We start from the raw sequence: 27746 nt of genomic DNA on the forward strand, positions 1-27746 counted from the left end.
TGAGCCATTAAATAATACACACTCCGTCCTTTTTTGATTCCATTTATTTATATCTGCTTGTCCTGACAACGACGTTCCAAAGACCTATTATTTTTGAAACATTTGAATATTTTTATACATTGACAATCATATTATTTAAAACATTTCTTTCTCTTCTTCTGATAGTAAAAATCAGCCAGCCTAGTACATATTTGGAATATCTTATGGCCCAAAATTACAAATATACAATCTACTGTTGTATATTATGGCGCCCGACGGACTTTTCTTTTTATTCATTAACTTCATAAAAAGAAAAATAATTCTGGACCGTCTACATATACATGTTAATCATTCGAGTTTTCGAAAGAACCTTGTATACTTAAAAATTACAATTCATATAATTATACATATATATTTTACTTAATTGTATCACAATACTATTATCATATTTATTTTAAACTTTATCAACATCTTCATTTATTTATACGCTTCAACGATAAGGTACATTCGAGATTTGATTTACAAGTTATTTGATTCCTTTTCGGTGTCATTACATACTAGTTACAAGTTAATAATTATTTACTTAGGCATCATGAAGAAGGTTTTGAAAAAGATGAAAGTGATATTCATATAGTTGTTCTTTGAACACAACATGATCGAATATAAGATGTAGTTAAACAAAATATAGATTAAGATTGAAATATCGATAATAATCAGTACATAACATAATAATTAATGTCTTTTTCACATCATAAAACTCAAATAAGATACGAATAACAAACGAAATCATAATTAAAGCAAAATCAATTGAATACGATCTTCTCGGACATCGAAAATCCATCATAAGTTACATGGCTGACAAATTCCTCATAACTTATTAACTTCAATATATACCCGAGCATTACAAAGATGCTTTTAAATATATTTCGATAACATGGAACACGCATAATGTGATTGATAATACAATATCAAAGAAAACACATAAGATTAAGGTATTTGGCCATATTAAGAATCAATTTGATATGTCCCTTCAGACGCCCCTATCATGTATTGGTCATGTATTAGGTTAAGTTACATGACCAATGAATTTTTTTTTGGGTTGCATCGAAAGTCACAAACCGGAATACAGTCTTGCGCGTTATTTACATCTACAGTTCTTAGTTTCTTACGTTGAGAATTTTCGTCATCTATGGGATTTCATCGAACGTGATTATATCTAATGCTTACATGCTTCTTAGGTGAACGTAATCGTACTACACTAGGATTAGGTCGAGTCACACAATCACATTTACTGTCATTACTAAGGTTAGACTCGGTTGTCTTACCGGTAACACTAGGTTCAGTTCTCTTTCGTTTCACTGGAAGTGAAATATCGTGTCTTCTAATGGATCTGTATTTGTCCTTTACGTGATATCGACGGTATTCTGTCCTGCCATGATTTCTGCTTCTTCTGTAATTAGACTCGGTTACATTACCGGTACATATGGATTTAACATAACCTTTTACATTGGGATTACACTTTAATTTCACATGAATGTATCGAAGTTGGTCTCGATTAATGTTAGTTCGGTTCAAGTTGTCACTATATTGTACCATTGAAGAATTTTCAAAATTTTGCAACGTCACACCTGGATGACTGAAATTAACGCACTACATTACGTTCTGCGAAGACACCATCGGACCGTTCACCAACATCATTCTGGTATTTTTGTTGAATACATAATTCAACACCTCCAATTCAGTTGAACAATCACTACAAGCATTGATGGGAACGCACGCTTTCTTTCTGAATTTCACAAATATTGGAATCAACTTTCTTCCTGCTACATGAACCAGTGTCATGTACATATCACCAAACGGTTCTGTTACCATTACCTCATTTTCAGCATTAATATCATATAGAATATATCGTGAATACAAACGATCAATAGCGTTCATGAGACGAAAATGATCATAACTTCTCGCACATTGATACCTACCAAAATCTTCATTATACACAACATCAGTAGGACAATTAGAAACATTTGAACGAAGAGAAAAGTTAGGATAATCTGATACAATCAGTACGGCAGTAAGCTTATACGAATATTCATCTAATTTCATCCAAACATTCAAATCAATAATATCATATTTCTTGATCGATGCAAATTTAGGATTTGTAGAATGTTCAGGTTCATTTAACGCGTTCCTGCTGACTGATGATGAGGTTTCTCCAGTAATTGTTTGTTTCAATTCTTGCCTCCGTACTGTTCGTTGATCCGTTTGTTCTATCCATTGGTTTATTCTTTCCATTCGTTGATCCATTGTTTGGTCTAGTTTTTCCAGTTGTTGGTTCACTTTTGCAAACTGTTCAGCTTGGTCCTAAGCTTGTTCTTTGATTTGTCGGGATTGATCTTTGAGTTGTCGTGATATTTCTTTTAAAGCTTGCAACATGCTGTCGGATGAGTTTATTACTTGGTTGTCCATTATGGCTCAATCTTGATCGCCTTTTACTATGCTTCGAAAGCGATACAATTACTTTTTCTTTCCACTTTCGGGTTTCCTGCACCATATACAATAATTGAACTTTTCCTTCCTTCCCGGGTTTCGGCACCATATACAACGATTAAATCACTGGTTCCTTTTTACGAGCCTCGTGTAATAAATTTGAGCCATTAAATAGTACACACTCCGTCCTTTTTTGATTCCATTTATTTATATCTGGTTGTCCTGACAACATTATTTAAAACATTTCTTTCTCTTCTTCTGATAGTAAAAATCAGCCAGTCTAGTACATATTGGGAATATCTTATGGCCCAAAATTACAAATATACAATGTACTGTTGTAAGCTTTCAAAATGTTAACTTTAAATCCAATCGAAGGGAGATCATTAGGAAGACCTAGGCGCAGATGGAAAGACAATATTAGGATAGATCTCGCAGAAACAGGAATACAATGTAGAAATGGATCTAGTTGGCTAAGGACAGACGTCAATGGAAAGCTTTTCTGAATGCGGCATTGAACCTCCAGGTTCCATACTTCATGGAGTCAGTTAGGTAGTGGGTAAACAAATCTAGCAGAATGTATTTCGAAGAATCGAAAATTTTTCGAAAATCCAGGGGAGGCAATTGCATCCCATTCCCGCTGTTGCGAGTGCCCCACGATCATCAGTCTCTAACCGTGGGACACAAAATTGAAATATTTCAATTTTCATGTGCAATTGAAGGATTAGGTACGTATTATTTTTCTACAACTTTGTTTAAAATAATTTTCTTTATTTGTTTATTACCTAATTTTGTGACGAACATGTTCAACTAAAACCCATTATAAAGATACCTCAAACAACGCAATTTTGCTTACAGTTAGTGCGAATGTTTCTTGGGACTGGGCTCGAAGCCAGGGAGAGACTAGAACGGGTAATCTCCACCGTAAACTATTATTATTTTGCTTCTATAAAACAGAATGCAGTACAGATTTTTAAAAATTGCTAAAAAAAAAAAAAAAAAAAAAAATACATATGAAATTCATTATACGTAGGCTATGTTTATTTCTGCGTCAAATGATTTATGCTTCTTGGTAGATGGATCAAATATCTTCTGTAACATGTAAAAATATGTAATTGAATTGAATTATGTAGTTACCATTATTCTTTTGTAATATATGTTAATGATAAACATAGCCGGACTGAAGTCGATTATCCAATTTCTTTGAATCGAAGATTTCGTACGTATTAATGATAATATAATATCACGTGTAAGTACATACAATGGCGTATTTAGGAGGGGATATCGGGCTCAAGCCTCCCTTCCCGAAATAAATTTGTTAGTTTTTCTCATTCCACGTACAACAATAATCCTTCTCACCATTTCTAAGAATTTCATTGACTTTGCATTTTCTTATGCTCTTAGTTCAGAAATAAGTCTGTATTTGTTAAATTTCATTCCATGTAAGAACTACGTTCTTTTTTCTTTCCTTTGTAAATTATACTCTTCGGTTTCTTTTTCTTAGTTGTTTCTTTCGTTTCTCCTATCATACTTTCGACCGTCGTTAGTTGTGATTCAAGTCGGCCGCAGTCAATAAAACCAAAACTAAGAGGAATTGATAAGCCAAACTAGTGTTCCGCACTAACTTGCACGGATATCATCATAACGGTACAATTATTATAACAAAGGAATATTTACATCGTTTAGTTATAAACAGAAGTAAATGTTTGAATTAAAGAAAATCAATAGAGAGAATAAGTAGCCCGGGAAATTAGGTAGGCCAAGACGATGCTTCCTTTTTCTTCTATGAATAGAATAAAAGGTTAGATTCACAGCTAAATTTTTGTGTGTATCATGTCACATAAAATTCACAAGCCTGCAATTCTTGCCATTAAAACTGCAATCAATATAATATTATTTCAGCTTCAACTTGTCTGAATATTTTCTTTCAGGTAAAAACGTACAAGATAAAACAGAATATTTCCAATTTTCTTTCTAAAATGAAATCAGTTAAGTTTCAAATATTCAAATGAGATTACAAATATTGAACTTGTGTTTGCAGGAGCGTCATTTCAGATTTGCCTGGGGGGGGGGTATTTTAAGATCCTCCACCGACATACAAGTTTCACGCTTTTTCCTAGTATATTAGTAGAAAATCAATTAAAATATATTTAATTCTTAAACTCAGATGGACAATTGCCCCCTTGCTTCTCCGTGTTGTGTATAACTCCCCTTCCTTAACAGAATCCTAAATACGCCACTGACAACATATATTTTATTATACAGAAGATCCATCAGCTGAACTCTATATTCTGCAACACAATTACTACTTGAAAGAGAAGAAGAGGGCAAAACTATAAATAGAGGGTTGGTTATACGTAGATCTTCGTTTAATGTTTAACATTGGCTGAATTCATTGTTTCTGCTGGTAGTTCATTTTTCTTGTTTTCAACTCTGAAAGAAAAAATAGGGGAAAAAATTGGCCATTTCCTCCTGTTCCTATGTCCCTCAGGGGAAACAGTTTCATCCCTTTTCTTTCTCTCTCTTTTCCTATCAACCCCCTCATTGCTTTGTACTGAGTGCCAAAACACCCTTCTAGCTTTTATATATGTTTTTTATTTAAGTTTCCGCCGTTTGCTGTTTCTCTTTCCCCTTTTTTTAAGGAACGAAATTGGAAAAAAAATTCTGGGACATTTACGAGTTTGAATTAATGGTGTAAGAGCCAATTTTGTTTTCCCCTTCATTTTCGGAATTTCCTATCCTACGACCCTATCTTACCCTCTATGTGTGAGTATTGTTGAATTCAGCAACAATACCCATTGTAGTTGCTCAATTTCTCTTCTTTTCCTATATGTACTGTGTAGTCTGTGGCCTTTTTATCACTCATTAAATATTATTCAGTGACACTTCATTACGCTTTATTAAATGTTTCTTTTTTTTCGGTTTCCGTATAATTCTGACAAAAAAATAGGGTGAAAAAAATGAGATTTTAAGGAGACACTAATCTAAAGATAATTTATCTTCGTATTCGATGTCCTTTGTGACTCGGGAATGCACTGTTTCAACCCATGAATGCTATGTCTTTTGCAATTGCAGTGATCACCTTTACAAAGAGTGAAATGTAAGGACACTTCATGCTGTTAATGAAAAAAGGGAAGACGTACCAGCAATTTTCTTATTATTTTGTAATAATACCATAGTTTTATAAGTATTTCTAGTGAAGAATGAATTATATTTATCTAGTTGGTGAAAGGAAAGTGAGAAATCATAGTATATGACCGTACATCATATATAAATATATGACTAATTCAAATACAATGTGGTCTATCTATAGGCATGGGGCTGCAATTAGGGAGAGCAAGCGGAGCAAATGCTGCAGGAGCGTAGTTGAAGGGGCCCCGAATTATGTATCTGCTCCGATGACACAAACCCTAGTTGTGGGCCTGTATAGCCATATATTTAGTACCTGTCACTGTTGTGAGGCTTCCTGATTCTGTATAATAATATGGAAACTAAATTCCAATGATACTAATAACTCCGTTGCCTCCTCTAGAACAGGCTCCTTCAACTTATTTCATATTACAACTCTCCTTTTATCGCATCTTCTTACCAGCGACTCCCGTCAGTTCTTTCTGATCATTTTGATTATTTCTGCCTATCGGTTAGGCCCTATAGTTGCGCATGTGTGTAAGCTTAAAGGAAAACAGCTTGACAGTAAGTATAAAATTACATATATGTATATCAAAATAAGAAACTCAAAATAATATTTTAAAATATTTTTTCAACTACTAGATTTTGTGTATATTTTTTATCTCCCTTCGGTGCTCCCAGGTTGAGAAACCCCGCTCTAGAAAAAAAAAATGAGTGGAAACACTAAAATAATCAAATACTTTACACACACAATTAATGATAATGTCAGTGATATATGATGTTCATTGGGCAAAACCATTCCAAACAATAAAAATTCATCTTAGGCTGGAGAAATGGTTATCCTTCATTTTTCATTATCATTTGGCCATGAAATAAACGCCTGAGAGATATACTAGCCCCATATACAACTCTGTGGTGTTGGAATGTATAACTCATGATTTGATTTATTTTTATTTTTTTTAATTTCAACACTTCCAGTGTACCCCTAAAATATGTAATAAAGAAATAACTTCCATTTTTAAATAAAGATATTCAATTAGAACTGAAAAATCTTCATAAAATTTGCAATCGATCAGTGAAAAAAACATCTTTCTAGAGCTTATAGTTCCCGAGATATCATTGTCGAAAGGATTGGCCACAAATATATAAACTTTTCTTGAGCTCAAACATATAAAGCTAGCACTTTATTATATAGATATCGGTATATTTACATATACAAAAATGAAAATTTCAGAGACAAATGAAAGTGGTTCCAAAGTGCTTGACGTGAGCTGAGAGCCTGATTTTACCTCTGTTCCACTAGGCGAACGCTGGGAATGATGCTTTTAAAACAATCTGGTCCACTTCTTATCCCACTGCTGCTACTATTGAAGATAATTGTTGATGATTTCAGTAAACTGGTTTCGAAGACTGTATTTGGAAATTCGTTAGAATAAATAAACAAATAAATAAATAAATAAATAAGAAATTCTGTAATTAATAATTGATCTGTACTACTTGTTTCAAAATTAACTGATCTACTAATGTTTCTTGTTTTGGTACTCAGCATTTCCTTTCAATATTAATACTATATGCGATGTGGACCTACAGTTTTTAACATAGAATAAGAGTTACAGGACTCACATCGGGAATTGAATCCAGGTTTCTCTTCCAAAGGTGGTTACACAAATCAATAAACCACTAGAGAGAAACTTCGTAACGTAACTACCAAAACCATCATTGATTATTTCTGTACCACATTCAAGTTATACCTAAATGTAATAGTTTGGCACACAATGAATGATTTAAAAATGTGTTTTGAAATAATTGTAAAAAGCGGTTGTAAAGATGAGGTTATATGGTTATTTTTATCAACGACCTGTAATAATAGTAAGAGAATGTAATATTGTAAGAAGAAAATCTACTAGTAAGAACGAAATATTCACAAGAGTTGTAAAATGAATATTATTAATGAAGTAAGAAGATAGAATAGAAGAATCATTAGAATTAAAGATTAAAAATTATTGGAGAAAATCACATGCACGGAAGCGGTTATACTGGATCAGAATTTCACTGAGGCAACTCTCATTACTTTGTATGAATTAAATCAGATTTTGTACAAAATTTAATTCAGTGTCACCACAGTTTAAATTGTTGGCTGATTATTTTTCAAAATAGCGTTTATACTGTATATATTGTACAGCGGGCAGGCCAATTTAGGACCAAAATTGATATTGATTGATCAATCGTAACCGAAGTTGGTCATAAATTGACGACTTACTGTACAGTGCTTTAAAAAAAAAAGTTTGGTGGCTAGTTTTTTTTTTTTTTTTTTTTTTTAACAAGATTGTACATCGAATTGGGATGTGAGTGGTAGTGCAAGGTTTAGATGACATAGCATGTTCCTTTCCTTCTCTGTTATGGCTCAGTGCTAAAGCGATTATCTCTGGTGTTTGAGGTCCGTGGTTGGATCCCCGACCAAGTTAGCTTGTGGTGGACAACATTGTGTCTCTGGGTATTCCCGTGTTCTCCAACATTCTCATCCCACCAATTCTTCCATTATCATTCAGTCTCCTTAGATTAAAGGGCATCTTCGTGGGACGTTAAACTGAAAGATTTCTTTTTTTTTCTTTATTACGAAAAAGGCGGGAACACTCTCCCACCTTGTTTTTCTATCATTGCATCAATACATTGATGACTTACTGCTAAGATAAAGCAACATTAGTGTCATTTAGTAAACAGCAAGTGTGCTCCAGTGCTCAGTTTGGGAATTACTGTTTCAGTATGCTAATTATGTCGAGTGAAGGAACAAGTTCTTTTAAAGAGATAGCACCGTATCCTCAATATAACTGCCCTGCCCTCTCCACTTGTATCGAATAAAAAAAGTACGAGTGTCCGCCTTAGTGGCCGACCATACCTTACCACCATCAGTGCGAGATGGAGAAGGAAGGGAAGAAAGGAGCGTTCTAAAAAATTCTTTGATACCTTTCGTAATGAGAAGTAAGAACTTCTTAAAGCAACCTTTTGACTTCTACTACCCGACACGTCTTCTCGCTAAACTACAAGAAATTTTGACACGTTCTTTATTGTAGGAGCGCCTCCAGCACTTATCTTAAGCATTTATCCGTCTAATGCGTGTATAATTAGGTATTAGAAGAAGTCGTTGGAGCATTTTCTTTTTTTTTTAATTATTTATTTTTTTCTTCTTTTACTTTTACACTTTTTAACATTCACCGTGTTGACCAGCCCCTGGTTCTTTTCTTGTTTTATTTGCTTAAGTATGCTTCTTTGTGTAACTTAGTGTGTAATATACACACACATAGCTATATACATATACGTATAAAACGAAGAAGAAGTGTTTTGCGGCTTTCGTTATTCTTTTGTTGTCTTGGTTTAAGATCTCGATTATGAAGCTGCGTAATCATCTCGTGAAAGTCTGCTGCAGATGCTGCTTCCCTTATCTTCTCTTCTCTTGAAGCTAAGAGTGTGTGTGCTTCTTATGTGTGTGTGTGTGTGTGTGTGTGTGTGTGTGTGTGTGTGTGTGTGTGTGTGTGTGTGTGTGTGTGTGTGTGTGTGTGTGTGAAAGTGTATGATAATCCCCTCGTCGTAATAGAGAACAAGTTGGCTAATCACGCCTTCCAGAACTGCACCAGGCTATTTTATAACAATCCTCGGTACGCTTCACTCTCTTAATTTTCAATGTTACCATCTATAGTAATATGTTGCAAGAATATACCTTTTTCCTCACTTGTCATATAGCCAGTTATAACGATATTGCCTTATAGATTTAGAGAAAATGTGAGAAAACAAATTTCGGAAATGCTGTAAGATGGGATTATAAGACTTTCCCAAAATATTCTTTTGAACCCGTTACATATGGTACCCAAAAAGAATGGTAAACACCTGAGAATAGTACTAGATTTGAGAAAGTTAAATACCCATATAAAATTACAAGTGAGGTACCCACCAGTAGACGAAATTCTTAGCTCATTACAGGGAAATACAATATTTGGAAATCTTGATCTTGTAATGGTGTACAACCAAATTTTGTTGGGAGAAAGTTCAAGAGCATATACTGCCTTTTCATTTGAAGGACAATTATACGAATATAATAGGGTTGTATTTAGACTGATTAATGGTAGTACTGCTTTAGCATCATGCTTGAATAAAGTAATAGGGCAAGATCTATGTGCTAATGTAATCTTTTATGCTGATGATATTTTAATTATGGGGAAAACTCCTAAAGATTATTTGGAAAGCTTGGATACAGCTCTGGAACGCGTAGAAAAATCAAGCTTACTGTAAATACTGAAAAATCTAAATTTTTCAGAGAATCTATTGAATTTTAAGGCTATTCTATAGACGCAGGCGGACTGTGTTTTAGTGAATCCAAGGTGCAGGCTATAAAGGTTTTACCTGTTCCCACTAATTTAAAAGAAAGACGACAGGTTTTGGGATTGTTTAATTGGTTTCGAAGATCAATACCTCAATTTGCCGAAATTGCACAACCCTTATTCTCAATAACTAAGAAAGGCAATACCATGGCAATGGGGTACTTTACAAGAACACAGTTTTTATAAATTAAAGGTGTGCATTATGGAGAACATTTGTCTAAATCATCCTAAGTATGATTATCATTTTTTATGTGCATGTGATGGTTCATTATCTGGAATTTCTGACAGCATTCTCTGGCAACCAAATCCTACAACAAATGAACCTGCTGTTATACACTGTGTTAGTCGAACGTTGAAGAACGCAGAAAAGGGATACACTACTACGAAAATTGAATTACTTGCTGTACGTTTTTCGCTACTAAAATTCGCTCCATGCCTTAGTGGTTGTCATTTTACGTTGTAACGGATCATAATTCTTTACGACATCTCAAGAAAGTACAGGGATATAATAGCCGATTGTTAAGATGGTCCTTAGAACTTCAATCTTTGGATTTTGACGTACAACATATTAAAGGAGTTGATAATGTTCCAGTAGATACATTATCAAGATTGTTTCCGAATGAAAACCATCAAGTATTGTCAACAAATGTATTTAAAATTTTACAAGATGAAATATCTAAAATTTCCGTGGGTGAATTGAAAGAGCATCAAAGGAGTTATGAAGAATATGCAAAAATCATATATCATTTAACATCTTGTTCTGAAAAGTGTAATTGTCCTCTCAATTGGAATACTTTATATAAAATGTCAAATGGTGTATTAGTAATCAAAGATTTTAAATATAAGCAAAGAAGTAAAATTTTTATTCAGCCGATATTGGTGCCTCGTATATTAAAGGCCTATCATGATGATTTTGGACATTTCGGATACTTGAAGGTATATTCTTTGATTAGTAAATCTTTTTATTGGAAATCTCTAAGAACACAAATCAAAAACTACATTAATGATTGTGAGGAATGCATGAGAATTAAGCACAACTATCAGTCTATATATAGACCTATGATGTCAATAATGCCTGAACGATCTCATTCCTTTATTTCGGTAGACTTGTATGGACCTCTTCCTAGAGCGGCTACAGGTGAAACTTTTCTTTTTACTGTTACGGATATTTTTACTAGATATTTAGTGGCTTATCCTTTGCGTAAAACAACTTCTTCAACAATTGTAAACCGAATTTTGAACGCATACATACCTCATTGTAGTCCAATAGAACATATACTTTATGACAATGGTGGACAGTTTTGTAGCAATCTATTCATTCGTGCATATCTATACTACTATATATATATACTAGTATATGGGGGTGTTCTAAAAATGGGAACCAAGGACAACACGGCGTTATTTTTCTGATCAAAATCAAGCGAAAATGCTCTATAATGGTATATTCTTTAGGGCCTTCTTCAATCGTTATGGGAAATCAAAATTTCACAATGTGGCAACGTTGCATTTTAACTTGGAACCTTTAGCTTTGCCCTACGAATTCAGCAAGCAGTTACATCGATTGTTACGGTAATACACGGTACTAGTGTGAACGTATATCAACTTTAACTGTCATCTGGAAAGATTGATTGATTGATTTTGAGTTTTACGTCCCTTTCAGCAGCGAGGCTATATGAGACGTGGACCTACTGATTAACGTGGAATCCGAACCACATGAGCTCCCGCCGGGAATCGAACCCGGGTCTCCCGCACCAAAGGCGCGTACGCTAACCGCTTAGCCAAGGATGAGCTCTGTCATCTGGAAAGAATCGATGAACTATTTGATGGATTAATATGTCTTATCTGTAGTTATTTATCTGTGACGTTGCCACATAGTGCAATTCACATCTCCAGACGAGAATCCGAAAGTTATACAATTAGAATATATATATATATATATATATATATATATATATATATATATATATATATATATATATATATATATATTTGAAGAGATCTTTCTCATATAAGGAAGAAAATAACAACTTGGTTTATGAGTACCAAAGACGGAAAGATATTTTAACCAATATGCACTTAAGAATTCATCTTATCATAACTGTCATCGTCATTGAAAGATACATTTTCATTTTCACGTTTACTATCCCAATTTGATTCTAATGTATATCTTTCTTTTACCATAATTTCTTGTTCTTTTAGCATTTCTTGTTTTTTGCCACAATTTCGTCTTATCTTGATAGTATTTGTTTCTCTATTAATTCTGTTAAGAGCTTATGATCATTATGAATTAGTTGATCGTATATATATATATAATACGTACTTATTTTTTCCGTTAGACACTAGCCTAATTCTATTATAGAAAATTATTCGTACTCATTTTTTTTTTAATTGCGATCACGCAGTGAGATTTAAAAAAATGTTTATATTGTTAGTACGGCCGTCCATTATTCCAAACGATAACTCTTGAACGGATTCGAAATTCTTATTTTGCATTAGATAGCTAGAGCAATTATTTTGGTAGAGTTCGTTTATAGATTCAATCTATTAACATAAGTAAAGATATTATGCCGATTTTAACGGTGATTGTCTATAGCCCATATCACATATAGATAGAGTGTAAGCGTATTTTTGAATTCTGTTTCTCACAACAGATAGCTGGAGCGACCCGGCAAAGTTCGTTTATGGATTCAATCTATTAACACAAGTAAAGGTATTATGCCGATTTTAACGGTGATTGTCTATAGCCCATATCACATACTACTAACAACAGATAGTAGCCTAGTAGATCCCTAGAACCGAACAGATAGCTAGAATGATTATCTTGACCGTATTTCTCGTTCTTGTGGGCAGCACTAGTGGTTTGGATACATAGGGCACTTTACATGAGAACTGAATTTAAGGGCTTAGTACCTTAATTCTTTTGTGTTACTGTTATGAGTACGTTAATTACAATACTTCAAATAAGATTATTAATTTGAAATAATACAACCGTAATGACAGTACTAGACTGATAAAAATGAGAGATCAATGGCGTAACTAGTGGGTCCACAGGACCCGCAATATGAGGAAAGGGGTCCACGGCGGACCCATTTAAGACTTGAACATTAACTTTATGCTGTTACGATGTTATAATCCACTTTTGAGATTTCACATTATTTTATTATTATTATTATTATTTATTTATTTATTTTTATTTTTTTTATTTTTTTTGTCTCAATATCATTCTATGATTCTCTAGTATTTATAGCTTAGTGCTTGAGAAGGCATTAGATTTACGGCAAATACTCTGTATAGGGACTGGAATAATAAACAGAAAGGATTATATTATATATATAATCAGTAATTTTCAGTTGAGTGTGAGTTAAATTTTACTTCCTTGCTTGGTAACAAAATAAAGCTAACAGGGTTTCCCACCGATCTGGAAAACATGGAGAAGTTAGAAATTCCAGCTTACTCGTATTTTTTTAAAAAAAAGGAAAAGAAAAGAAAAAGAAAAAGTGAAAGTCAGGGAAATTTAAGTACGTACGGATTTTTATTTCTCTAAACTCATTTCTCGTTTTGCCTTACCCGACTATTTGGTAGACGAGTATTTGATATAAAATAAATTAGTTTATTTCACAATCCCTTTCTACCTACACACACAGTGTACAGAGTTGTATATGTATAGCAAATGAGGAATCCCCTGGTCGGGAAAAACATAGCTGTCCTTTTACATTATATGTGGACCTGGAAATTTATAAATCGAACCTGGAAAAAGTCAGAGAATTCGTACTCGTGAAAGAAGCAGGAAAGCAGGCTGGAAATAATTAATAGTAAATAAACTAATAATGTACAATTTTCTGTAAAATATTAATATGAGCAAATAGTGACTGATTAGATGGAAAGTCCAAAGTAAAAAAAAAAAAAAAAAAAAAGTTTTACACTGCTGTACATAAATTTTACGTGGTCTTCATAAACGTGGAAAGAGGAGTAGGCGTTTCGACAATTTCCGAGGTGTAGCTCACGCACCCTTAGTTACGCTACTGTGAGGAAGCTATGAATTGTTAAATTGAAATTGTAAGGAACTAGCTATATAAGCGTAGGATAGTGGTTAGCAATCTTTGCCAGTGTTGTTTACGAGACGAGACGGGAAATAAGATTTTCTCGTCTCGTCTAATCAGTTTAGTATAAACCTCGTCTCGTCTAGACTTGAAGAATTCTTCCTAGTCTCGTCTTGGTTCTAGGAAAAAGCTTTTTCTCGTCTCATTTTGTAAGTTTGTGTATGTACAAAATTTATGAACTATTTTTTGGCTTAATTTTATATATTTGTAGAAGTTCATCAGAATCCTTCCGCGTCATAAGAGGTTCACCATGGATGTGATATAGCAACATTTAAACTACATTTATTACTAGAGCATAATATGTAATAATATAAATGTATGTATATAATATAATGGTATGTATATATGGAAATGTATATATACTATGAATCATGTAATGCTAAATCAGTGTTTGAAATCTAAAATTTGAGTGAATTAGTTGTTGCTTATGAGACCCCTCTAAAAACATCTCACCTCGTCTCAGTTCTCATTTTGAGAACGAAATGAGAATTGTCTCTTTCTATGACTCATCTCAACTCTCATTCCCTTTTCTCGTCATTTTCGAGATAAGACCAAAAATTTATTGTCTTTTGGCAAGGGAACTACAAATTGTTGCTTCAGTGGGGAAGTTCCTGGTTTGAATACGGTTCCATCGAGAGAATACGTTTAAATATAGGCCCTGGCTGACTTCTCCTCTACTTCCTTTACCATTGTTATTGTAGTTATTATCGTAGATTGTCGATAATTCCAGAATGAATTTGCGTCACACACTGCATCTGGAAGTTTCCTTAAATAAACGATTACATTAGCTTGTGTAGATACTGAAGGTTGCTACCGAATTTGGGGGATGCTACCTTCTACCCACTCTCCGTAAGATGATTCCTCATCCCCCTCCTTACAATTAACTCTGGCCAATGGACCCAGATGATTGATTGCTACATTCACAAAATCTTTCCATTTGTTTCTGTCCAAGGGCTCCGATTTCCCTGTAAATTTGGAGGGTTGGGCATTTAGATGCAGAAGACACATATGAGGATTTTAAGACAAATTGTATTCAAATTATGCCAAATATTATATGTTCACAAATACAATGAGGGAGGCTCACATGAGCTTTGGGGGGCCGGGCCCCCTGCCCCCGGAATCGGCGTCCTTGTTTCTTTCCTTAGGCAACAGGACCCAGTATCTACTTTATACTTCTATTTCTAAGAGATACATCTTAATATTATCTATGCATAGGTTTTCCTAGTGATCTTTCTCCGATTGCATTTCCAGTTAAAATTTTAAATGTGTTCCAACTTTTTTCCATTCTGGCTACATGACCTGCTCAACCAAGCCTCCTAGACACAATGATCCTAATAATGTTAGGTAAATGGTATAAATTTTATAGATATGAAGTTTCTTTCCATTTCCTATTCCTGTCCATTTTGGGTCCGAATATTCACTTCAGGATTCTATTTTTTTCTTAAATATTGATACTTCCAGTCTCAAAACTCTATGGTTCGCAATACTTTCAGTCTGCATCTTTCCTTCAAACTAAACGACCACGTTTCGAAATCATACAATACAAAATGAAATGAAATCTTTGAGTTTTACGTCTCACGGTTATGCCGGTTAGGCTAAAGGAGACGGTGATGATGAATAATGAATGAAATGGTGGAATGAAGAAAGTGGGAGGAAACGGGAGAACCCCGAGAAAACCCACGCACACGGTGTTTGTCCACCACAAAGTTCACTTGGCGGGGGCTGGGATCGAACCCGGGACCCCAAGCACCAGAGGTGAACGCTCTACCACTGAGCCACCGCGGCCCTCATATAATACAATACGCATAAATAGTCTCTGCTTTCAGTGGATATTAAATTTCTTCATGGTTTTAGCCTGTTAATGTTGATCGTATATATTTGAAAGTTTATTTTTTCTGTTTGTCGAAAGTACTTGTTATTTTAATGTATCCATAATTTGCAGTATTACGGTTAAGGCAAATTTCCATGCATTTAATTTTCTCTATTTACCTATATTCCTACAGACGTTTAATAAAACCTCTGCATTTCTTTCTATTGTCCTAATCTTCTACCAGATTGACTTCATCAGCATAAGCTATAACCTGATGAATGCCATTCAGCTCCAGGCAATATGGTTGCTATATTTATCTTCCCTTATCGCGTATTCTCTCCCTCCCTATCTTCCGAGAAATTCAATGATACCCCTAAAGACGCTTTGTAGGTTTGAAATTAAAATAACATCTGCATTGGCAACACTATCAGTGTACTCAGGTTGTCGGTGTTTTAACTACCGGTTTTGTATCAGAAGCTTTAAAAAAAATTCTTGCAAGGAGTTAAAAAATTCTCCGAGATCCTTTGTTATTTTGGAAGTGATGCTGATCTTGCTTCTTCTTCTCTAATGAAAAACTTTATGTGTGTGTGTGTGTTGAGGGGGGTTAAGTAAAACAAGGAAGGGTAGCACGTTTTTAATGATATGTTCACTGTTTAATGATGTGCTTTTTGGAGGCGAGAGGAACGAAGTACCTATCTTAATAAAGATCTCTCTTTCTTTTCCTTCCTCCTGCGCCTGAAGAAGGTCGTTGGAGCATCTGACAGCAAAGCTTCTCTCCACTTTCAAGGAACGAAAAGTGCTTTATCGATAATAGAGGCAGAAAAGAAGGCGTAAACACACTACAGATAAAAGAGAGAGAATGAAGAGACCTATCGTGACGTTTACGAGCGTTACTTCCAGCTACTGGCCCATAATCACTTCAAGGTCTCACCATAGCTAACAAATGATAGTTGTAGTCAGTCGCTATCCAAATACATTACAACGCTTGTGTGTAACATTGCAGCGAATCGCTGTCAATTCTTCTGACGTCACAACATAGTTAAATTACAATGAAATGTACTCAAAAAGAAAATGAAATGAAATCTTTAAGTCCCACAGTTATGTCGGCTAGGCTAAAGGAAACGATGATGAATGAATGAAATGGTGGAATGATGAAAGTGGGAGAACTTCGACAAAACCCACGCACACGGTGTTTGTCCATCACAAACCTCACTTGGCGCAAGCTGGGATCGAACCAAGGACCCCATGCACCAGAGGTGAACGCTCTACCACGGAGACACCGCGATTGCGTGCGAGAAAAAAATAAAATATATATTTTGTATAAATATATATATTATGCATATATTTTAACGCAAGCGAGATTTAAAAATGCCCTTTTTTTGAACAAACTTTACTTTGAACATGGAATGCAACAAAAGACAAATAATTTAAAATACAATTTCTGTAGTGTAGTTATCTATTATTTGTCACTTAAAGATGAGTTATGGTGGAAATCTTCATAAGGAATTGAAAGATGACTTCGATATAATGTAACTTCCTATCATTTGAATTGTTTACATACATTTTAGATATTATATATTATTACTGATTCATTAAATGATTGACAATAAATAAAAGTTTCATATGCATACTGAGATACTTCACTAGTGTCTGCCTTACTAAAAATAATACAAAATTTACCATTTTCTTTGGCTTGTGTTTCATAAGTGAAAGGAGATAATGAAATGCAACTTACCACAATCATAGATAATATTATTCTACAACATGAAGATTTTTTAGTGTTGCCATCCATAGAAACTACAGGGTTGCCAGAATAACATCTCCCCCGAAATCTAAATTAAGGCAGCAACTAGAGAAACGAACTCAGTTGCATTTGATTACGTGTCGTTTTTTTTTTTTTTTTTTTTTTTGAGTTGAGTTGATTTTGAGTTCAACGTCCCTTTCAGCACCGAGACAATATGAGAAGTGATTAAGGTGGAATCCAAACCACATGAGCTCCAGCCGGAAATCGAACCCAGGTCTCCCACGCCAAAGGCGCGTACGCTAACCACTTAGCCACGAAAGAGCTCATCATCTTCTTCTTTGTATCCTGTGAACTACTTTTTAAATAGTAGTTGTATTTAGTTTGTAATAAACAAAATAGTATTAATATACAGTTATTAAATCTTTTGTGATACAGTTATTGATACCAAAATGTTGCATACCACATAGCCCCCTTGGTTTGAGTTGGGATCGAGCCAGAGATCCTACGCACAAGAAATGAACACTCTACCACTGACCACCGTAGCCCTATACACTTAAGAAATGTATACGTGATGTGATTTTGAGTCACATATTTATAAACATAATATATACAAATGGTCCCAAGTGCGTTATTGGATTACTGCGCTCTCGGCTGTTAAAGCCACAGTTAAATTTTTTCAAGTTGAGTTCAACCACTCGAGATAACTATTTATAGGCTTAGAAACATAACAATTAAGTTTCAAAATTGATGTTACTTACAAATTGTGTATATTTTGTTTATAAATACCTATAGTAGATTTGATTGTTATAACATAGTAATTTGGCAACCTTTACGAGACGATTTTGTATAAATCTTCATTATTATAATGAGACAAATCAGCAAGAACAATACTGTGGGAAAGAACACGTAATCTGTCCTTTGACCATTCTTTCAATATTGTCATTCATCCCGGCGAAATTAAAATACCGCTAATTTTACAGTAGTTATGTGATATCTTCAAATAGATAAAAGATAATTGAAATGTGGAACAAGAGCGCCCTAGACAATATTATTTTGCGTGGGGTATCATTATCACAAGTCACCTAGTGGCTTTCCATTTTCAGCCTTTTAGAAACGCGAAAATAAATGCTGATTTTCAAAATTGCTCGAAATCGAAAGCAGGTAGGTGAGCCATGATAACGATATCTCATGTAAAATGATATTGTCTAGGACGCTTTTTTTTCCACATTTCCATTATATTTTATCTATTTAAAGATATCTCATAATTACTGTAAAATTAGCGGTGTTTTAATTTCGCCGGAATGAAGCCTCCAATTTCCCAACTCATCTCACCTAGCTACTCGAATCTAAACATTCTTAAGTGTCTGTCAAACATAATAACTATATATTTAGTATGTTTGATGGTTTAGCGAATTTATCTTTGTGTTGTACCAAAAGGTATGCCACAGAAACATCTGGTCCTAGTCCGAACATCGATTTCGTTGTTGATATAAAATTTATTATACAATTTTATGTCAATATAAAAGCTAATTATCTAAGCCTGTTAATTAGAACAACATCACTTTTTGCTTGCTTTGTTAGTTCTATAACAAAAATGTGTTGTACCTTTGAATCTGTAGAATCAGAGATAGGATCAAAAGAAGCAGAAGGTGGTGCTATCTTTGGGAAGAGAATGTGGTAACGCGAAAAAGGTTTACAGTGCTGCACTCTATCGGCGAGTAAGGGATTAGCAACTGGTTCGCCATTTAATTAATCTGGATCTTAGCTCTAATTGCTTGGGTTGAAGCGCTGCACTGGCCACTTATCCCACCGAAGCAAGCACGAAGAAAGACCAAGAAGGATTGATTCCTTTCGCAAAAGCCAGGAGAGAAGAGAGAAGGGAAGGATTTCTTGTTCTGATCTAATCCAAAATTGGCTGCGGTCATGGATGAAAGATTCCTTCGCGTTCCTTGCTGCGCAAATGAACAAGGATTAAATATGATCAACTCGCTTCTCTTTGTTTTGCACTATCACTCACAGATATAGGAACACAATGGATTACAAGCTTTCTACATGTAGATATATAACTACACTTAAAGGCTATTCCAGTTTGTGTCTTTGTTTGAAGTTTGACGTTCCTTTACAGCACCAAGCCTGTTTGAAACATGGATCTATAGCTAAACTCACCACTATTTTTTTTAATTTCGTGAATTCTATGCTTATTCGTGAACTCTATGCCTATTTGTGAATCCTATGCTTATTCGTGAACTCTATGCTTATCTGTGAATTCTATGCTTATCCGATCAGCCCTCGTAGCCGAGCGTGCTAGCGCAACATACTAGTAATGAAAAAAATATGCTTACTTGTGAACTCTATGCTTATTCGTGAATTCTATGTTTATTCGTAAATTCTGTTTATTGGTGAAATCTACGCTTATTCGTGAATTCTATGCTTGTTCGTGAATTCTATGCTTATTCGTGAATTGTATGTTATTCGTGAATTCTATGTTTATTCGTGAATTCTATGCTTATTTCATAAATTCTATGCTTATTTCATGAATTTTATGCTTATTTCATGAATTATTTACTTATTCGTAAATTCTATGCTTATTTGTAAACTCTATACTTATTCGTGATCTCTATGTTTATTCGTGAATTCTATTTCGAAAACTACTAAAGCTTAACAAAAAAAAAAAAAAAAAAAAAAAAAACCTGCTAAAAACATATCGATCGATAGAACTTACTAAGTAGAACAAAAGGATATGCGTCATTGTAAAAGCTCCCCCGCAGCTTTGAAAAGAAAAAAGGTAATAGAAAAAACAAGTTATTTTGTAAATATAAAAACTGAATAGATTTACAAAATCTAGAGAACCACATTCACTATTAAATTGAGCCTGGTACTGAAGTATACCCTTTTATGATGTTCTTCATCGTGACATTACTAGAATGGACAGTATGGTTAGTGGTTAATGACCAGGGATGTAATGGAGGTTATACGCGGGTATACGGCGTATACTCACTTCTAAATTTTGGAAACTATCGTATAGCCACCTAAAATGTATGAAGTACGAGGGTATACGCTACATTCGATTCATAGTATACTCACTTAATTGAAAAAAAAAAAAACAACTACTTTTCATGTAGTGAATTTCAAAACAAAAATTTCACTAAACAGCTGGTCGTCAGGCTGTGATCCCGAATTATGTCTATTTAAAAAAAAAAAAAAAAAAGTTTGCGTTTTCGGGATGTGGGAATCGAGTTTTCTGAGAATCCCTTCTATAATGGAAAACATCACTCTGAACCTGCAGTGTTTTTTTCTCAAGATGTCACATGCGCTGTCCTTATCTTCTGAAAGCTGACCTCTTGTACTATAATAAAATAAAGCCAAGCTGTTTCTAAATGTTTTTCTTGGAAACTCTTAGGAACTCTTTTGTTCCTAAAGTTGAGTGGTGAGGAGGGTAAGGAGTAGGGCGTATATCCAGGTGGTGACATTGAAGTTGTTCTGTTTTGACATAGCAATGACCACAGTTTTCACGCTCTCTTTGATCCAAATTCAGTCTACCTATTGGATACAATTTGAGCAAGGCAATGCGGGATGGAACCAGTTCCTTTCCAATCATGTAAGAAGAAATTTCCGAAAAAATTAGTCTTTACTTTTTAGTTCAAGGGTTTAGAGAAAATTTAATGAATATACAGTATTTGCGCCAAGAAATCATTGGCCCTCATAAAAAAAAAAAAAGTGACCTATCGTCGGCCTAGTTGAAACTTTCACCGTCCTTCCCAATACAATCACATACAACAGCGAACTTCGGATTAGTATGCTCATTTGTGACCGCAATTGGCATCAAAGAAAGTGGCGATTGATTTTCATAAATACTCAGCAGCTAGTACTAGTAGGTTTAGTGTTTTTTCCGCAACCTACTGGGCAAAACAATAAAAAGAAAGGATGGGGTAAAAATAAACATTTTTCTTTGTTGTTTCGTTTTCGTTCAGATAAAAAAATATTTGAAGATTTTTTTTATCAGGAGAAGGTGGAAAACAAAAGTCAGGAAAGACCTAGTGTATGAGCATGTCACAGCAATCTGTGAACGTTTCAGTAGAGCCCTCACTTGTAGTAGCCGAACTTCGTTTGCTTAGTAGTGTTTAAACTTTCTTTAAGAGTTGCTTCGCAATTTGAAGATCTCCAAGAAGGCGTTAGAAAATTGGTTAAAAAGGAAAAGAGGCAATAGTTGTGTAAATTCCGTTGACGAAAATGTAAAAGCAAAGATGTCGAGAAATAGAGCAGAAAAACCCAAAGAACAAGTTAATTTGCCAGCTACTATTTCAGAAAAAGACGTAAGTATATTTATTAATTAATTTATTGATTTCACATTATAAAGGTTGTTGTAACATCTCCGGCTTAAGGGCCTTCACTACAACGAAATTAAACTACCGCTAATTTTAGAGTTTTTCTGCAATATCTTCAAAACAAATAAAAATATTCGAAAAGCAGAAACGTAGTGAACTAGACAATACCATTTTGCATGTGATACCGTTATCACAACTCATCTATCTGCTTTCGATTTGCAACTGTAGATAGATTTAGCATTTTTTGCGGTTTCTGTAAATAGCGGCATATCAAAAGCAGATAGGTGAATTGTGGTAATGATATCACATGCAAAATCGTATTGTCTAGTTCACTACGTTTCTGCTTTTCGAATATTTTTATTTGTTTTGAAAATATTACAGAAAAACTCTAAAATTAGCGGTAGTTTAATTTCGCTGTAATGAAGACCCTTAATGATGAAGATGTCAGAGGGATAAGGCCCTTCCTTAAAGACATTGCAAAGGAGACTAATTGAGGTCTATAAGCTAGCACTATTCCGATCTTTGCGTGGTGCGAATGAAGAAAAACCTGTCAAGATAGAAGATCTGCAAAGGGGTTTCCACACCTTCTACACCGATTTATATTATTATTATTATTAAAAATGAAATGAAATCTTTGAGTTTTACGTCCCACGGTTATGCCGGTTAGGCTAAAGGAGACAGTGATAATGAGAAATGAATGAAATGGTGGAATGAAGAAAGTGGGAGGAAACGGGAGAACCCCGAGAAAACCCACGCACACGGTGTTTGTCCACCACAAAGTTCACTTAGCGGGGACTGGGATCGAACCTGAGACCCCAAGCACCAGAGGTGAACGCTCTACCACTGAGCCACCGCGGCCCCTATTATTATTATTATTATTATTATTATTATTATTATTATTATTATTATTATTATTATTATTATTATTATTATTATTATTATTATTATTATTATAGGATTTTACACCTGTGGAAAACTTCTCATTTTTTAGTTTACAACTTTATTTCTTTTAGGAAAGACTTTTAAGAGGAGAGCCTTTTTTTCTTTTTTCATTTTTTTCAGGGTATGCATTTGTTTTATTTTATTTTATTTCATTTCATTTATTTAACAATCACCAGATACAGTTAAGAGGACATTTTATACTGGATACCTAACAACAATAATTATAATGGAAAGGATTTGGGAAAGTATTGGCCATGGCCTGTTTAGCAGGTACTATCCCGGGATTGAGGAAAACCCCAGTCAGGATGGTCGGCAGTGGGAATCGAACCCACGACCTCCAGAATGCGAGGCGAAAGCTCTAGCAATTGAGCTACTTCGCTCGGTAAGATTGTCGTTTGTGATTTTTTTTCAATTTGAATTGCCCCTGCGGGAAACTTGAGCCTCGACCCAAAAGAAATTATTGGACTAAAGTTTTAGATGGGTATATCGATACTACCCGACTCTAACTTCGGAGCTGGCATCAGGGCTTAATTCAGTCATAAACTGGACCACTTCTACCACCACATAACCACTTCTACAACTTAACCTACTTAAAGCAGAGAGTTAAATAAGGTTTTAAATTAATCTATAAAATTATAGGTAATATTTTTCTTAGTCTCTGGTTGATAGGTTAAGTGGTTCGGTAACTATTCTCCAAAATATAGCTCTCCATCCAGATTTACTTCATATACATATCCTGCTTGTTCGAACCTTAATAGCGCAAAAACTAGTAGACTAAGTGTTAGAGGAAGCGTTATGATGAATTTCAGAAGAAACCACCCCTGTGTTGTCAGGAAATACCAAGTTCAAGAGTATGGAGAAAGTAGATACAGAACTTCACAAATGAAGTCAAGGTCTCATAGATAATTGTGAGTTAAATGGAGCAAAGTTTAATTAAGTGTTGCGTAATTTCCCGAATATCTTGAATGTGGCATTTTTCGAAAATACAAGTATGGTTTCTCCTTAAATTCACCATACTACAGCTTCTTCTAACGCTATTAGTCCTTGCACCATTAATGCTCAAAGATCAATTTTCTGCACTTTCCTGCGCTCGTAACTCGAAAATGTCACCGCTTTCGACTTTTTTTTGCTTGTTTTCGTGTCTAATAGGAATTATGAAACACTCGATATACATATATAACTAAACTAAGTAACTCTATGGCCTATGGAACCCGGAGGTTCAATGCCGCGTTCACAAAAGCTCTCCACTGACTTATATCCTTAGCTAACTGCATCCAGTTTCTACTTTGTATTCCAATCTCTGCGAGATCCATCTTAATATTATCCTCCCATCTGCGCCTAGGTCTTCCTAATGGCCGTTTTCCTATGGGTTTACCAGTCAAGACTTTGGAAGCGTTTCTACTTGCTTCCATTCTAGCTACATGACCCGCCCACCTAAGTCTCCTAGACTTGACGACCCTAACAATGTTGGGTAAACCGTATAAATTATGTATGTATGTGTGTGTGTGTGTTTGTGTGTGACAAAGGATGGACCGCATACCCACCTAAAATATTAGCATGAGTAATGCTGTTAATGAGTATGATATGGATAATGAGATGTAGGTTAAAAAGTGTTATTTACTCATAAACTTTAATTTCTATTGCATATATAGGGGAAGGTAATCGAATTCTGCGCGGCGGATAATTCTGCGCACACGTGTTTCATGAACTTGGAGATTCTTTACGACAGATTGGTTGCTGCTGCCACGAAGGATCCGTTACTAGTAACTAACATTAAAGGATAGAAGCCATTATGTCAAATGTTTAGGCTGTAAGTGGCCATTGAATAATTTCTTCCCTGTTGATGTTAAATTTTCTTCAAATAAATTAAGAGGTACGTTCTATACTTTATATGTTTCTAGGTAGTTACTTTTATATTCCGTTTATATTGTACAATGGGCATTATAATCATTGCAATTCGTAGTGCTAATCAATATTTAATATGTCGTAATTTCGTGTTTTTTGTTAAATGGCGGAGTGGGGTTATTCTGCGCAAAATCTATGGGATATTCTGCAGAGTGCGCAGAATTGTACCTCAAGAGTGTTTATGTTAATGATAAGCGTACGTATTAAATCCACAAAATATCATCACTATCTAATTAAAGATTCCGAAAAGAAGAGAAAGAACAACTACGAGAGGTAGTTATGTAGAGGAATAACTAAGAGAAGTTATCAGTGCTGTTAAAAGTGGGTGTACGATTCGAGAAGTTGGAAGATTTGTACGGAACAGCAGAATATGCTATTCGTCTACGGATGAAAACTGGCAATACGGTGTTACTCTCGGAAGGAAATCACTGTTCTCACGAGAACAAGAACGAAATTGGTGGACAATGTGATTATCGAAGCAAATCGAATTGCCAATAACTTTGATGGAAATACCAAAGTTGCTAGTATGGACTGCTTAAGACTGTTTCTTTAAAGAAATCCACGAATAAGCCTAAGGAAACCTGAGATAGTTAGTTTGAATAGAATAAAGGGATTCGATGAAGAAGCCGTGACATTTTCCTTCAAGAACTTGGAATCAGTAATGAAAAAGCACCATTTTCCCCTAAGTAAAATTTTCAATGTGAACGAAACGGGTATTTCGAACGTATAAAAACATGTGAGAATTTTAGCATCTAAAGGTCAGGAACAGGTAGGAACTGCTATTTCGAACGAGCGTGGAAAGAGTCACTATTGCGTATGTTGTAGTGCATGTGGAATCTTCGTCCTGCCCATGTTTCTATTGCCTCGGAGTCGCTTGTCACAACAATTAAAAAACGAGGTTCAATAAGTGCAATCTATTCCTGCAGTAACAGTTGATGGATTAATGAAGATTGTTTATGCAATGGATTTATCACTTTAGAAATTTTGTTCGCTCATCTACGACTGGTCCAGTACTTTTAATACTTAACAACCATGTTAGCCATATTTCACTCTTAATTCACATCTATTGTTGGGAAAATAATACCATAATATTATTAATACCTCCCCATACATCTCATAGGATTTCTTTGTACGCACCACTGAAACCGATGGTCTCTGTTTTTGAAATCCCTTATTATCATACGCTTATGGTTTCAATGCACTCAAAAATAAGTATTTTTTCAGTTATAAAACAAGTAGACAATAAAGTACATAGTAAAACTTGTAGCCCCCTCGTCGTTCTTTTTCTGAACCCCCTCCATTCAGTGTTTCTTTCAGACAATGTTCCGGGGGGACACTTGCTGGTACTATTCTATTAATTATTATAATATAGACGTGTTATATTGGTCTTCTCCGGGAGGCACTCACAGAGCTCCAGGAGGGGCAGTGCACCCCAAAAACATGCTAGGAATAACACTGACTCCATCTCTCTATATATATTTAAGTATGTTATTTGTTATGAAAATGTTTTCTTGCTTTATTCACTTCACGCAGAATTATCCCATATTACGCGCAGTATTACCCACCTAGCTGGGTAATTCTGCGCAAATGTATAGTTCAGGTTTTTTGTCTATTATCGAGTATTGGTGTGGGCTTTTATTGAAACTTTTTGTTTATCTTGTCTACTACATAGCAAACAATGGCTGTGCAAAGTTATATCGTTATGCTTACAAAAACAGCGGAGAAATAACGATTTTTCCTTAAGTGCGCAGAATTCGACCACTTTCCCCTACAAAGGAATCTTTTGAAATGGAAATCTTTTAGTTTAACGTCCCACGATTATACTTTTTAGGCTAAGGTAGGCGATGATTAAGGCAAGTGAATAGTTGTGGAAAAATCGGTGCGATGAGAATGTGAGGGAAATGGAAGTACCCCCAAGGAAACTCACTGACACGATGTTGTCCCTCAATAAGTTACTTGATCGAGGATCGAACCAGCAATTACACACACCATTACTTTAGATGAAATTATGATACAGGTATTACATTTTGCACCACATATCCAAACAAACACATTCTCCAGCGACACTTTCTCTTTGCAGAGAAGGATTCTTTCCCCCTTTTCCCCCCAAGTAATTTGAAATTCGAGTACATTATTTCCATATCGGCGTAAATTTTACTTCTATAACTAAAATGTACTGTATTTACTGAACACTGAATATAATAATCACATAAGCTGCAGGGGCGGATCCAGGACGGACTTCTGGGAGGGGGCGGTGGGTTGTAATACTGATACTTAGAGCTACTTTTTAGAGCTTCAAACTCTGTTTGATTTATACAGTATATAAAATAAGAAAGTTTCCTCTTCTGGGGGGGGGGGGACGAATGGCCCGATCATCTCCCCTGGATCCACCACTGATAAGCTATGAGTAATATACATTTCGCTGATCTTTCTGTAACTGATACCTCTCATTTACAGACAAATAATCATATTTCATCAGTGTTCGATATTGAGAGAAGTTTCACTGCTACAAGCTAGTAATAATGGTTATAAGTGGTAGAAATAATGATGGTATTGACATATCCAAAAGTCTTCAGTTTCAAATTTATATTCTCAGTTCACTATTGCCGCTGGTCTCCAGGTTTGTCTTCAGTTTAATCTGACAACTCTAGAAGAAACAAATAAAATGAGGTGAGCAAAATTATTATTCATCTCAGCCACATTTTCAAATAAAATTTTATGTATATATACACAATGCTCCTGAGACAAGGATTCTAGGTTCGGTCCTTGTAGGCGCCAAATATCCACTTGTTTCCACTAAGACGTAAAACGCTCTAGAACTAAAACAAGAAATGATTCCAGATGAAAGTATTTATGTTTTTTTGCAGTGAGAGTAGCACAAAAGAACCCAGTTATTTGCACATAAAGCTATTCTTGTTTGCAAGACAAGTACCTTTGCTACTTGTCTCTTTCAAG

Source organism: Thermobia domestica, chromosome 7 (genome assembly GCF_964235325.1).
Source record: "Thermobia domestica chromosome 7, izTheDome1.hap1.1, whole genome shotgun sequence".
In the NCBI taxonomy this organism is placed as follows: Eukaryota; Metazoa; Arthropoda; class Insecta; order Zygentoma; family Lepismatidae; genus Thermobia; species Thermobia domestica.